Below are 16,195 nucleotides of genomic sequence, written 5' to 3' on the forward strand. Positions count from 1 at the left end.
TGACGTGTATAATGTAATAGATGATTTAGAGGTAAAAGTTTTTGGATATTTTATTTATTTTATATGTGGAAATGTTCATTACTTTTTCGCGATCAGGTAATTTCATATATGTTCTTTTTACCGGGTTTAAAGATTGAGAAAATTGTCATGTATTTTCGTGAAATTTTTCTAATTTATGAGAAAAAAGCAGTGTACATGGATATAGTGAAGAGTGTGCGCAATGCCATTTTTGTGCAATTCTGGGATGTTTTTTTAAGTATTTTTACTTAGTCGGCATGTACATGGTTTAGTCATATTTTAATTAAATGATAGTTATTTTGTGAATTTTATGTTTGTAGGAATTTGGTATACGTTTAAGTTGAAGTAAACGTGCATGGAAATAATTTAAATATTTGATACTAAGTATTTGTAATGCTTGCGGTATGAATTCGTTGGTGACATGTATAATGTAATAGATGATTTAGAGGTAAAAGTTTTTGGATATTTTATTTATTTTATATGTGGAAATGTTCATATTTGGAAAGGGTAAATACTTTTTCGCGATCAGGTAATTTCATATATGTTCTTTTTAAAGGGTTTAAAGATTGAGAAAATTGTCATGTATTTTCGTGAAATTTTTCTAACTTATGAGAAAAAAGCAGTGTACATGGATATAGTGAAGAGTGTGCGCAATGCCATTTTTGTGCAATTCTGGGATTTTTTTTTAAGTAAAAATAAGTCGGCGTGTACATGGTTTATGTGTATGTGTTATTTTGAAAAACGCGTAAGAAGTATTTTTTGTGCACTTTTTCCCAATTTTGCAGTGAATATTTGTCATGATTAAGCAATTTTGTTAGATAAAATTTCTAGCATAAGTGTAATTCGGCTAGTAGATTGTTGGAAGAAGTGTTCTGTAGATAAAAAGAAAAGAAACATGTCTTTACTTCGTGACGACAAAATGGCGGCGGGAAAAAAAAAATAGAGGGTTGCTGTAGGAGAGTTGGTCGCCAAATTTTCGCCAAAAAAACGCCAAGTTACCATAATGTAAAGATCAACCAATTTTTCTAATTTATGAGAAAAAAGCAGTGTACATGGATATAGTGAAGAGTGTGCGCAATGCCATTTTTGTGCAATTCTGGGATTTTTTTTAAGTTAAGTCGACGTGTACATGGTTTAGTGATATTTTAATTAAATAATAGTTATTTTGTGAATTTTATGTTTGTAGCAATTTGATATACGTTTCAGTTGAAGTAAACATGTATAGAAATAATTTAAATATTTGACACTAAATATTTGTAACTATTTTTAATGTTTGTGATATAAATTCGTTGGCGACGTTTATAATATAATAGATAATTTAGATGTAAAAGTTTTTGGATATTTTATTTATTTTAAACGTGGAAATGTTCATCCTTGGGAAGGGTATATACTTTTTCGCGATCAGGTAATTTCATGTATGTGCTTTTTACCATGTTTAAAGATTCACAAAATTTTCCTGCATTTTCGTGCAAATTTTTGTAATTTATGAGAAAATAGCAGTGTAGATGAATTAAGTTAGGAGTGTGAGCAATGCCATTTTTGTGCAATTCTGGGATGTTTTTTTAAGTAAAAATAAGTCGACGTGTAAATGGTTTATATGTATGTGCTATTCTGAAAAGCACGCAAGGAGTTTGCGATTGTGTACTTTTTCCCAATTTAGCAGTTAATATTTGTCATGATTAAGCAGTTTTGTTACATAAAATTTCTAGCATAAGTGTAATTCGACTAGTACATTGTTGGTAAAAGTGTTGAGTAAATAAAAAGAAAAGAAACATGTCTTTACTTCGTGAAGACAAAATGGCGGCAAAAAAAAAAAAATAGAGGATTGTAGCAGAGTTGGTCGCCAAATTTTCGACAAGTTACCATAATCCAAAGATCAACCATAAAAGCATTTATAACGGATAAAAAATTCAGAAAAAAAAATAATAATAAATAAGAGAAGAATAATATAAATCTGCAAATGCGAACAATGACAGTGATAATTCAACAAAATGAACGCAAGAGGAATGTTGCAAACTTCGAACAAGCGAACAGGATAAATCCGATAGATTACCAGGTTTGAACTACGAGGGCCATCCAGGAAGTAGATTACGTTTCCGTCTGTGTCCGCTAGGGGCGGGGCTAGCGCGGCCATCTTGGGGTCAGAGCGTTGCGCAGCTCAGTCTGCATCTAGCCGTGCTAGTGAGAGGTTCGTGCTGTGCTCCGTTCAGATACTGTGACGGTTTGAAATGTCTGCGTTAATTGAAAATCCCGCGAGCTGCGCTCAGTAATAAGGTTTCTGACTGCAAAAAACTGTAAACCGATAGAAATCTATCGGCAGCTTCGTGAAGTGTATGGGGACAACATTATCACTGAAGGTGGAGTGCGTCAGTGGGTCATAAGATTTCAAAATGGCCGAACCAATGTTCACGACGAAGATCGAAGTGGGAGACCCAGCATAGTGACCGCCGAACTTCTCGAAAAAGTCGATGCTAAAGTCCGTGAAAATCGAAATTTCACAATAACGGAACTTTCTTTGAGTTTTCCACAAATTTCGCGAAGTTTGTTGCACGAAATCATCAGCGAAAAGCTTGGTTACCACAAGTTTTGTGCAAGATGGATTCCAAAAATCTTGACAGAGGACCACAAACATCAGCGAATGGCTGCAGCGTTGAACTTTTTGGACGCTTACCATAAGGATGGTGACTCTTTACTCGATCGCATCGTTACTGGTGACGAAACATGGGTGAAACATGTGAACTGTGAAACGAAATTGCAATCAATGCAGTGGGGGCACACAAGTTCTCCCCAAAAACCCAAGAAATGCATCCAAACAACGTCGGCAAGGAAGATGATGGCGACTGTTTTTTGGGACAGAAAAGGTGTAATTTTGGTGGACTTCCTGGAAAGAGGCACTACAATAAACTCTCAAAGGTATTGCCAAACTCTCCAAAAACTCAGAAGAGCAATTCAAAACAAGCACAGAGGAATGTTGAGCTCTAAGATCTTGTTGATTCACGACAACGCCCGGCCCCACACGGCAAATGTCACTCGTAAAGTTCTTGAATCTTTTAAGTGGGAGTTGTTTCCTCATCCGCCGTACAGTCCCGACCTGGCACCGAGCGACTTCCACCTATTCCCAGCAATGAAGAAGTGGCTGGCTATGCAGCGTTTTGATGACGACGCACAGCTGCAAGAAGAGGTAACGAAGTGGTTGAAGGCGCAGGCGGCCGAATTTTTCGACGAAGGAATTTCCAAGCTCGTACATCGCTACGATAAATGCCTTAATTTGTATGGTGACTATGTAGAAAAGTAGTATTTGAGTGTGGCTTTCATCTGTATATAATAAAATTTGTTTCCTATACTTTGTTTATTTTTTTATTCCAAAACGTAATCTACTTTCTGGATAGCCCTCGTATTATCGCCAAAGTTGGCGATGTTTCCATTTACTGGGTTCTCTGCGGAAGTGCTTCCGAAAGTTTATCTATCAAGACTTTACTTGTTCATGAAGAAGTTTATTTATGGTTCACATGTAAATGCACTGTCATTTTAAATGAAATGGAAGATTTCCCAGAAAACAAGGATAAAGTCTGTATTTAATGTGATAGTTTATAATTTATCCTCTCGCTCTCTGGTGGGCACATAACAAATTGAAAAACACTTTCATTTGCTGTCATAGCAGCATTAACATTTTGATAAAACCCAAAATGTAAACTCAACTTACGTTCAATTACGCTTAAAATATTACAGAAATTTCTAATTTTGAACCTGAATAAATTGCTATTCAAAGTCGCAATATCATAAAAATGCTATGGTACATGCAACTAGTAAATAAAAGGTAAGCATAAAAGTATTCACAAAGCACAGAACATAAGCAATTAGTTAGCGCGAGCTCTTTTATACTCTACTATGGTGTATGACAGAAAATGAAATACAGCCATCAAATAAAATATAAGCAATTTTCCCCTTCCACTTTAGTATTGAAAATGAAATATTCTAGTTTATATAAATAATGTGAGCACAAGCAAAATTCGCTACGGTTTATAATATACAATACATCAAGCAGTATATTATGAGAAAAAACTAAGGTACCAACTTACTAATTATTAGGATATCAAACTTAGACAAACGGAATTCGTAAATACAAGACAACGCCTTTAACAGTACAACGTCAATTATAACAAATTTCTCAAAACTGATAATGAAAGTTGTAGTCAATGAAAACAAAAGACTGATATTGCCAAAAAGAATTTTTCTTTTGGGAAAATTATATTTGCAGGGCCCCGAAAATAATTATGCAAAAGAAGTAAAATACGCACTTTTTTATTTTTAAAATAGATTTTTAATTTGTTTTAGAAATAATATAGTAAAATATTCAGGACTAAATTTGGAAATCAGTTGATAAATAATAACAGGAGTTTCCGAATATTTGGTTTTCAAAATAATGTAAATATTATAATTTTAATTTTATTTAAACTATATAATTATTATCTGTCTCTCAACGGTAAGGGAAAATTAAGGATTATTTGAGAAAATAATATATAAATTCGCTTAAACTTACCAGCTTGCAGACTCCTCAGCTAAACTGAAATGTAAACTTTCTGTGTGTACAACGATGTAAAATTTTAAGTAACATTTTATAATTTAAACATTTTATGCTTTTAAATTTCATTTTCACATGAATTGGTAAGTAGGTACTTTACTTGCTTATCAACTTTAGAAATATGCAGTTTTTTTTGGGGAATGTGTCTAAACAATCATGAAGTAACCTTACAGTAACATTTAAGGATTTATTCTTCCCATTGTGAAGTATTTTAGACTATATTTAAGTTAATAGATGACTTTCTACAAATCAAATAGTATTTTACTTACTTATCCCCATTACACACTTTTATCGTGTTACAGATTTAGTCAAATTCGAAACGATCACCATCTTAAATTTCGCGCCTTTCATTTTAAAAGCTCCTTGTACTACGAGAAAACTCATCGTAATGTCAAATATTTTTATATGTATCTAAATTAAAAGATAATAGTTTGCGGATAAGACCTGTATTATAGCTATTGAAGGGCTGATTCTTTCATGCAGAATGTTGATATTTTTTCTAAGTAGAGGAAAAGAAAACGATAAAAAGTGTACTTGGAATAAAATTAATCATGACGTGTAAATTTTATAGTTTCGTCTATGGGCTGTAGAATTGGGTGCCCCTTCGATTAGCAACAATTTTTTGTAAAGTTTTGGTGATAAAATCTCATTTATGGTTACCATGATAGTTTAACTTTGCTTTAGCCTCCTGATTTTTTCTTTTTTTTAAATAAATATAGATTGATGTGTACATGGACAAATTTAAAGCAGTGCGCAATGCCTAGTTTGTGCAATTCTGGGATGTTTTTTAAGTGAAAACAGATCGATGTGTACATGGACACAGAGTTTATGCAATTCTTTGACTTCTTATTTGGGTTTTGTGTAACGACCATCTTCAAATTGTATCTTCCTGGCGTCAAAAAAGAATCGCCAAAAAACAAGGGGCACCCAATTGTAAACTTTTACCCGTCTATGAAGGCAAAGCAAATGATTTCATTATTATTATTATTATTATTATTATTATTTTTTTTTTTTTTTTTTTTTTTTTTTTTTTTTTTAGCTAAAAAGCAGAGTTGTCCACTTATTTGTTTGGCACTTTTTACAAGAGTAAGAAGAATTGGATTTTTATCAATTTTCTTTGACTTTTTAAGTGTAAATAGGTCGATGTGTACATGGATTAAGTCAAGGGAGTGCACAATGTCACTTTTGTGCAATTCTGGGACTTTTTTTAAGTGAAAATAGGTCGATGTGTACATGGATACACAGTATGTGCAATTCTTAAAAACGTGCCAAGCAGTGGGCGATTCTGCACATTCCCTATTTTTTTTCAACTTTTAATAAGGTATTCCCCGCCTGAAAGCTGATCCTCAGAAAAGAAACATTAAATGGATATGAAATTCATAATGAATTCTATATACAGTACAAAGTCCGTAATCCGGACGTCCATTATCCGAAATGTTCTATAATCTGGACCTCAAAGCCACAAACTTTGCGTATGCGCGTAAAGAATGCGCATACATTACGCGCTTATGCATGCGCGCGTTGAAAGAAATGTAATAAAGTAAACAAATAAATATTAAGCTTTTTTTTGTAAAATTTGATACCCTTTAAATCGTAATTTATCTTTATTTCATAAATTACGATTTCATATTTTTAATTGTATAATTTCTGCATGCCATCTCACCAGATTTAAAGTGATGATCTATAATCCGGAAAGTCCCGACGAGTCCGGATTACAGACTTTGTACTGTAGTATGTGAACTTAAATTCATCTCACTTAAAAACTACCTACTTGGCTTATCTTATCAGTTTGGCGTCATAATTCTTACTTGAGTAAAAGACGAACGCCTTTGCATTTATAAATTATTCTTAATTGATCAGGATTTGGTTTGTTCCCCTTGAAAAGTCAACCAATTGCCAATCAATGACTATAATTACTTGGTTTATTGATTACTTTTTCATTTTTAAATCTTTCCATTTTCAATTTTTTCATGATTCATATTTGATGTTTCTTTTTAAAAAAAAATTAAGATTCATTTTTAAATGCTTGGATGTTACTTCATTCAGCTAAAATTCTACTAACTTTCTGAAAGGAGATAATGTACTCAATAATCCATTAATTATTTTATTACTTTGAAGCTTTAGTGCAAGTATTACTTTAGTGCAATTTATTATGATTAATATATGATTTATAGAAGACACAATTTCAAGATGGCCGCTACAAAAACAAAATAAGGTGAATCTTTACATTATGGTAACTTTGCAAAAATTTGGCGACCAACCCTGCTACAGCAACGTGCTAGTTTTGTTTTGGACGCCATTTTGTTTTCACGAAGTAAAGGCACTTTTTTTTTTTAACTCAACATTTTTTCTAGCAATCTGCTAGCCGAATTACATTTATACTAGAACTTTTATGAAACATAAATGCTTAATCATGACGAAAATTAGGAGCGAAATTGGGAGAAAGGGCAGAATTGCAAACCGCTTGCCGCGTTTTTAAGAATCGCACATACACGGTATCCATGTACACGTCCACCTATTTTCACTTAAAAAAACATCCCAGAATTGCACAAAAATGGCATTGCGCACACTCTTGACTTTATCTATGTACACATCGACCTATTTTCACTTAAAAAGTCAATGAAAATTGACAAAAATCTAATTCTTCTTACTCTTGTAAACAGCGCCGAACAAATAAGTGGGTGAATCTGCACTTTAGCAGCGAAATTGTTTCTAAGTGCTTATTAGCTACAATCACGATCGGAATTTTCCGGAAAATGTCACATTACATGTCTCATGATCTCTTATTTCTCCAAGACAAAATAATCTGGGATTCGAACTGTGTACTTCTCAGATTATTGCTAAAGTCCTAGCTAGTAGCTTTTATCGCCTTACCAAAATGTCACCAAACTACCTGTTACCATATTCTAAAGATTAGCCCAAAATAAGAAGTCAAAGAATTGCACAAACTCGGTGTTTAAAAAAAACATAAGACAGTTGTATCAAACTAGGCATTGCGCACTGCCTTAACTTTGCCCATGTACGCATCGATCTATTTTTGTTAAAAAAAAATCAGTAAGCTAAAATAAAGTTAAAACTATAATGGTAACCAGAAATGGGGGTTTCATCGCCAAAATAGTACAAAATTTGTCGCTAATCGAAGGGGCACCCAATTCTACACTAGAGCCATATATTATTTACAGTTTATTATTATATTATCTTTATTAATATTTTTACGGTTGATCTTTACATTATGGTAACTTGGCGTTTTTTTGGCGAAAATTTGGCGTCCAACTCTCCTACAGCAAACCTCTATTTTTTTTCCTCGCCGCCAAAGACATGTTTCTTTTCTTTTTATCTACTGAACACTTCTTCCAACAATCTACCAGCCGAATTACACTTATGCTAGAAATTTTATCTAACAAAACTGCTTAATCATGACAAATATTCACTGCAAAATTGGGAAAAAGTGCACAATACCATACTCCTTACGCGTTTTTCAAAATAACACATACACATAAACCATGTACACGCCAACTTATTTTTACTTAAAAAAACATCCCAGAATTGCACAAAAATGGCATTGCGCACACTCTTCACTATATCCATGTACACTGCTTTTTTCTCATAAATTAGAAAAATTTCACAAAAATACATGACAATTTTCTCAATCTTTAAACCCGGTAAAAAGAACATATATGAAATTACCTGATCGCGAAAAGTAATGAACATTTCCACATATAAAATAAATAAAATATCCAAAAACGTTTACCTCTAAATCATCTATTACGTTATACACATCACCAACGAATTCATACCGCAACCATTACAAATACTTAGTGTCAGATATTTAAATTATTTCCATGCACGTTTGCTTCAACTAAAACGTATACCAAATTCCTACAAACATAAAATTCACAAAATAACTATCATTTAATTAAAATATAATTAAATTCAAAAACACTACTTAAAATATAAATGAGCACATACATTAAATTAATACATACATAAATACCCATTTTGAATTCACTTTAGTTACGGCCATGGGATCCAAAAATTCACGAACACTGTTTTCACACAACACAGAATAAAGCCAAATACAAAATTTCCAGATTTTTTCCCGATTTCCCCCCTTTTCCGATTAAAGAACCGTAATTTGTCCATTAATATCACATGACATATCCCATGATCTCTCATATCCCTCACACAAAATAATGCGTAATCGGAACTGAGTACTGCTCACATTATTACCAAAGTCCCAGCTAGTAACCTTTATCGCCTCCAAAATGTCGCCAAACTACCAGTTACCATATTGTAAAGATCAACCTTTTTTACAGTTCAATCTTTGATATATGTATGTTAAGATGACAGAGTATATTGTGCTTTGGGGGGGGGCAAGGGGGAAATTTCTGGAAAATACTAATAAGCTTGTGAAAGGCACATAAAATTGGAATTTACTTTAAAAATTTGCACAGAAAAAAATGCTATTTGAAGAAGATGCTTTATTTGTTATTTTAATAAATATAGACTAACTGGTCATACTGCAAACTTCAGGCATATGCTAAATTTCCTAAATACCATATGCTTAACTTTGATTCTAAGACAAAGGATACGTTTGTAAAAATGTATTTACCAGTGCCCCTTGGCGATTTTTGTTGGTACATGGACATTGAGTTTGTGCAATTCTTTGACTTGTTATTTTGGCTTTGTGTAGCAGTGATTTTTGTGCCAAAAATCGCCGCTGCACAATTCCAAAATCACAAGTCAAAGAATTGCACAAACTCGGTATCCATGTACACATCGATCTATTTTCACTTTAAAAAAAAATCAAAAAATTCCACAAACTAGGCATTGTGCCACTCCCTTGACTTTGTCCATGTACACATTCATCTGTAGTCAGTTAAAAAGTCAAAGAAGCAGCCAACAAAAAATATATACTCTCAATAAACTACATTTTAAATAAAATAATGAAATAACATAAAAAGGGAAATTCATCTTTACTACTCAAAGGAAGTGTCCACGTACCTTATTTACGAATTTACGCGTCTTCAGTCAAACAAAATTCCTTAACAGCATCCAAAAACTTCCTAAAATTATCTGAACTAGAATCTGTACACTAGCGTCGCCACATAAATTCACAAAAATAAGAATAAAAAATATCCTCCTTAGTGCCAGTATCGTCCGACGTTCGACTATACGCTATTCCTTCCTTCAAAGAGGACACTTAATCCGCGGGAAAGCACGTGGGGTGTATCATACCCCAACCCTATATAAAAGTGGAATATTCCTAACTTGTGAAACTGAAATTCTGTGCTGCTTTCAGTAGCTGAGTTTCTAGTTGTGGTTGACTTTCAGAACTGCTTTTTCTTTGCCTGTGTGTTTCATAAAAATATTTATCGGTATTTTGTTGGAATTGGGGTAGGACACATCCCACGCGCCTCTCCGTGTAAGTGTTTTTCTGACTGAATATTTAGTTCAGAAATTTATTTCTAGAGTCTAACAGTAAATATTTCTACTCGTAAGTGATTTTAAAGTACTTGACATTAAATTCATAAAAATTTCTTACTCCATTATGGTAAAAAGAATGACTCCCTATGAATTTGAGATGCAACGCCTGTGAGATTTATTAGAAATATTTGAGAGCCATGAAGATTGCATTTCGGAAACTGAAGATGAAACTAGGAATATTTTCTATACTGTTTTGGTTTCGAAAAAGATAAAACATCAATTCCTGATGTTCTTAAAAAAGAAAAAAATTTTCTTATGCTTTCAACATTATATAACGATCATACTATAGATAATACTATTGGAGAAAATAAAACGTCAGGAATTATATGTTTTTATAATATGACTAAAAGAGCAGTGGATATGCGGATGAAATGTCAGCCAATTATTCAATTGCCAGAATAACAAGGAGGTAGCTAATGGTAATTTTCTTTCCTGCATTTAATGTTGCTGTAATAAATGTTTGAATTATATTACATTCAAGTGCTAATCCACCAACCAGAAACAGATGTCTGTTTTTGAAGGACTTAGCATTACAATTAATGAAAAAAGTATTGAACAAAGATCAGAGATTAATACTTTACCAAGAAACTGACATACTGCATGCAAAACAAAAGCAGAAGTTTCGACGAAGAATTAAAAGGAATACATGAAATTCGAAACAACTAAGTATGAAAGATGTGATAAATTGCCCTCGCGCCAAGGACAGAAGAATGTGAATGCAATATTTAAAATGTGAAAACATTCTGTGCCAAGAACACATGAATGTATTTTGTTCAAAGTGTAAAAAAATAAAATAAGAATTGTGTATTAGAGATGCAATAAAACTTAGAGGCATGATGTTTATTTTTTTATTATTTTCATTTATCTTAATTTTAACTCTAATATTATTTTGGAAATTAATTTTTTGAAACCCAATTATTATTCATGTATTTATAATACACGAGAACACGAAAAACAGCTTTAAAACTATGTTTATCATACAGTCAAAAGTCGTTAATCCGGACTCGTCGGGACTTCGGCGATTCCGGATTATCGATTTTTCCGGATTATAGATCATCAGTTTAAATCGCGTAAGATGGCATGCAGAAATTCTAAAATTAAAAATATGAAATCGTAATTTATGAAATAAAGAACAATTATGATCTAAAGGGTATCAAAATTTACAAAAAAAAGCTTAATATTTATTTGTTTACTTTATTAAACATTTCTTTCAATGTAAGTTGTTTAAGTTGCTTCGTTTTATGTGATAATACTTTCTCTTTAATTCTATAAACAGACATAATTTTTTGTTCAGTTACAAAGTTCCGCTGTTCAAGTCCCGTTAATTGCTGTGCCGAGAATACCGACTAACTAGTCAATCGAAACTTTTTCGTTTTCACTAACCTCTCTGTCACATTTTTCATGTCTTTATCCATTTTTTGCAGCAATTCCACTTTTTGTTTGATGAACATCGAAAATACTTTCGTTTTGTACGATCCTTTGGGAGCTCCAGAATCAAAAATTCTATTTGACATAATCGAAAGTTCAAGTTTACTTTTATAGTATTGCTCTTACAGTCTGCAAAAAATAATAAGCCGGATCCAATTTGAAAATTAAGGAACAACGCAATCATCAACATTAACTGAAATAGATTAGATAATTTTAGCTTACACCGTCCATTATACATAAAACGCGCACGCGAAAACGTATTCTGCGCTTGCGCACACGCAAATGCGCAGTCGTAAGAGGTCTTATGCGCATGTGTTAACGCGGCGCATGCGCAGAAAATTTTTAGCTTTGAGGTCCGGATTATAGATCATTCCTAATTATGGGTGTCCGAATTAACGACTTTTGACTGTATTTTAAATATTGGGGTATATGATACCCCACGCACCCACTCTAGTAACTTTTCTTGGTGCGACTTCTGCCGGGTTAATAATGGCCTAATAAGTAAACCTTCATTTACACACCAGTCAATCAATGCTTTCCCCTTTCATTCCAAATTGTACAGAAACTTCAAATTAATCTTACCACATTCAGCCATTTTACCATGTAAAGTATAAAATAAGCAACGTAATTCCTATTTTTTCTTTGTATTGTCTTATCTTTATCTATTTCTGATATACTGTGTAAAAATATTTGGTAATTGTAAAATTATTATAATAAGTTAAAGAAATATCCAAACTTCTAAAATTTTTAGCGACCCCCCTGCTGCAGGTTGCGACCCACAGTTTAAGAAACCTTGCATTAGAAGATAGATGTACACCTGTTATGGCAGCCTGCATAGTAATTAATGTTAAAATTTATTTTTCGTTTAACATGGTTAAAAAGAAATCAAAAGAAATGTAACAGAATGCTGGAATTTTTCTCAGAACTGTTTGTACAAGTGTTCACAACATGCTGTAATTATCAGTAGCTATACTTTAAACTACTAAAAACATTAAATAGAATACAAAGCACGGCACAAAGAAAGCTAATCCGATCAACAATGACTCCAACTAACCAGACAACTAGGCTGAGATGTCTCTATCCGCCTTTTTAAAGCTTTCGGTTGGTCGCGAGAGAGTTCTAGTAATTTCTTTGATCCTCGAGATTTCTGGAAAGCAACAAGAGGATGGAATTGTGGTTACAGCTAATACAGTAGTCAATTACATTTATTCAAAATCAATGCAAATAAAAGAAATATTCATTTATTCAATGTTAAATGCACATCCTCTTATATTTTTACTTTTTCAGCGTAGTTTTCTCTTAAAATTGATCATGCATTGCATTGCATGGGGAAATAAAACAATTTTAGTTATAATTATACTAAAATTTGTTATCTAAATACAAAATTCATAACAATACTTTTTGACAGTTCATTTATCTTCTTCGAAACTTATAAACTAATAATTGGACAAAGTTCATTATGTCAGTACTTTCATCCAGTTGCAATGTAAAACACTCACTGTGTTTTATCTTTTGACTAAGTGTCTCTTTTATGAAATTTTTTGTTTCATGAATTTGTCAACTAACTGTATCATTCGATAGCGTAATATTGTTAAATTCATTAGCCAATTTTTGACTGAATAATGCTAAAACAATATCTTTAGCTGTTGGTAATATAAAGTTTTCTCCAACAGTGTGAGCCTATCCAGTCTTGGCAATTCTTAGGCTTACTAAGTAACTAGCTTAAAAAGCCTTTTTTACTTGAAATAACTCAACCTTTCATTACTTGTTTACTATTTTTGAACAATAATTTCCTTTTAAAATATTCTTCAGATTTATCATTTTAAATGGACACTCTTAGATTCAAGATGTCTTTTTAAGAAACGATGGTTTAATAATTTTGATTGGCTTCACCGCAAACAACAGATTGAGGTTGAGGGTCCATTTCATCTCCATTCCAAGTAAACCCAAAGGATAAATAACTTTCATCATCACTAAATAATATAAAACAAAGTCGCTTTCTCTGTCCCTATATCCCTATGTATACTTAAATCTTTAAAACTACGCAACGGATTTTGATGTGGTTTTTTTTAATAGATAGAGTGATTGAAGAGGAAGGTTTATATGTATAATAACATCCATTAAATAGTGGAGAAATACTGTTATTTTTTAGGTTTCTAATGTGATGTCGTAAATAATTACATTTTTCCGCTTACATTGCAAACGCAGGCTGAACCCTACGAGATTTATCAAAATAATGTACTAAGTATTGTACACATTGAAAAGGTCTACAGATTTAAAAATTGCGGGACATAGCGTTTGTGGCGGTACCGGCCGGCCAGGGCAGCGGGAGCGTGCTTATAAATAGCACGTCGGAGGCCGCGGTTCTCCCTATAGCACTTTGAATTTAGCAGCGATTGGACGCATTTATTATCGGAGCTCTCTAGCTTTCAGCGCGACAACGCATCAGTAATTATAAGTAAGTTACGATAAATAATTGTATGATAGTAGTTTTAAAATATAAATGATATTCTATTCTAAGGTTAATTTTTAAATCGCACTTATAGTAATTATAAGTACATAAGGTTAGGTAAGATTAGATTAAATAAAACCATAATTTATGGATTGGAATTTTCTATTAAGATCTTGGTTAAAATTTAGAGTTAAATCAATTTAATATTAGGGAAATTATTTTCAAAAATCATAATTTAAGTGAGGTATGCAAGTTCAGAAAAAGATTATGAACTGCGATTCATTGTTAAAATAACCATTAATATTTTATACCCGTGCGAAGTCGGAGCAGGTCGCTAGTTATATTTTATATAAGCAATTTTTCTTTTCTTTTCAATATTTTTAGTGTTAGCAGATTGTCTTGGATCCATCAACTATTAATCACTTAATCAATCCTAGCCATTTTTCCATTTTGAAAAGCTAGGTTTGTTTTATTATTTTTTACAAATATTTAAATGCACAATAATTACCAGTTCTTCAAAACCAAAGGTCGATATTCTCAAATCACATAGAAAAGTAAGTTATACAAAGCAACAAGAAGACAAAATACTTGCTGTTAAAAACAGCAAATCGATGTCAAAAAAATTATTGTAATTGAAAATAGAGCTATACGAGTCCGGAAATGGTGGCGATATAAAGTGTAAGCATGCTAATAAATCAATCAACTCCTATAATGAGTCTTACATCAGGAAGCAGGCAGATGAATTAGACTACAGACAGTACCTTGTTCTGCAATTAATATTCCATCTAATGATTTCACACGACTCAAGGCGACATATGCTTGACCTGCTGCGAAGAGTTTTCATAAGAATGTTTTCTTGGTGCTTACGTTTTTCTTTCTCTGATTGTCGTTTGCGTTGTGTTGCAGTTTCTTTTCGCTTTCTTTTCGCATTCTCCGTTTGTGAAGCAAGGGACATTTTAAAGGGTTATATTTTAAACATATACACGTTATCATAGAAATATGGGAAGAATTTTCGCTGCATAATATGACATTACCTTGGCTTCATCCAACTCTATAAAACTACAATTCTTTAATTCCATACACTTTAAAAATCTTTAGAACTCTGTCTTACTGTTGCCATATATTTTTGTTAAATATTACAATCCCATTTATCACAGTCATGTACTATTATTTATTAGTTGTTATAAAATTAATTTTTACATCACGTGAGAATTCCTAATAAACGGTCGTTATTTCTAAGTTTTACAATATACTAGCAGCTTCACTGCCAGCCTTTAAGAACATTAATGAGATGCTTTTATTGTTTATAGGAACTTATTTTTGTTTACTATTAAAGACAAGATCCATTTCTATTACTAATTTCAAAAAAAGTTCTTTATGACAAATTTTGTTATGTCTATGGCTAAAAGGATATTTACGAAAGTAAAAATTAATTAATTTGCTAAAGTCTATGAGCGGCTATTGACTTAAAACAAAGCTTAGAGTACATAAATTAATGAGTGTTAGAGAAAAACTTAACCAGGATGTTGGGGTTTTTATTTTTTGATTTAGTTAAAAATACTTTGTTTTGTAGCTTACCTATTTTTCTCTTGCGTACCACCGTTTGAGAATCACTGCTTTAAAGTGTATAAAAACTGTTTAAATTTATCTGAGCTAGAATCTGTATATTGCTGTTGCTGCATGAATTCACAAAAGTAAAAATCAAAAATATCATCTGGACTGTCGGCATTTCTTTTGAAAATCCATATTGCAACTGACATACTTTCCATAATGTTGATATGAGCTTTGATGTCACTGCCTAATTTACTGAGAGGAGAACAAAGCCATTTAAATCTTCATTTACACACCAGCCAATCAATGTTTTCTTTCCTATTTTTTCCAAATCTTACAGAATCACCTGACTGTTCTCATAAACTTTCCTAAAACTCATTCTTAATTAATTTACAAAAAATATATGCAAAAAAAAAAAAAAAAAAAAAAAAAAAACAGAAAATCACTTTAAAATTCTGAGTTGTAACACAGGTTTTTTACTGAAAAGCAGCATTTGTGGTACTTATGCTCCTGGGTAGCCAAAGCATTGTTTTGAAATAGATAAACAAGTATAGGGTGCATGCTCAAGACTCATCAAGCTGGAGGTATGGCATTGACATTTGTGATCGGAACATGACATCAACATTTGTTCGAAACGAATGTTAGATACCAGGTAAAAATTTTCACATCCAGACAGG

At 32.3% G+C, this 16,195-nt stretch overlaps 2 protein-coding genes across 4 annotated transcripts in view; one reads left to right on the top strand and one right to left on the bottom strand.

Annotated features, from left to right (window-relative positions):
• Positions 1-4,226, bottom strand: part of LOC118185826 (myosin regulatory light chain sqh-like) — a 29,164-nt gene extending 24,938 nt beyond the window's left edge. Inside the window, exon 1 of the mRNA XM_035355744.2 lies at positions 4,098-4,226. The gene's annotated coding sequence lies outside the window, so the exon portion shown is untranslated. The remainder of the gene's footprint in view (positions 1-4,097) is intronic.
• Positions 4,227-4,577: 351 nt separating this feature from the next.
• The window catches only part of LOC118185808 (uncharacterized), a 92,638-nt gene continuing 81,020 nt past the window's right edge, over positions 4,578-16,195 (top strand). For 2 of the 3 annotated variants that reach the window (XM_035355726.2, XM_035355740.2), the window contains exon 1: positions 4,578-4,683. The gene's annotated coding sequence lies outside the window, so the exon portion shown is untranslated. The remainder of the gene's footprint in view (positions 4,684-16,195) is intronic. The other variant, XM_035355734.2, reaches the window with a different exon arrangement.

Source organism: Stegodyphus dumicola, chromosome 3, assembly GCF_044657685.1.
Source record: "Stegodyphus dumicola isolate Sdum_Otavi_A_Nest chromosome 3, ASM4465768v1".
Taxonomy (NCBI): Eukaryota; Metazoa; Arthropoda; class Arachnida; order Araneae; family Eresidae; genus Stegodyphus; species Stegodyphus dumicola.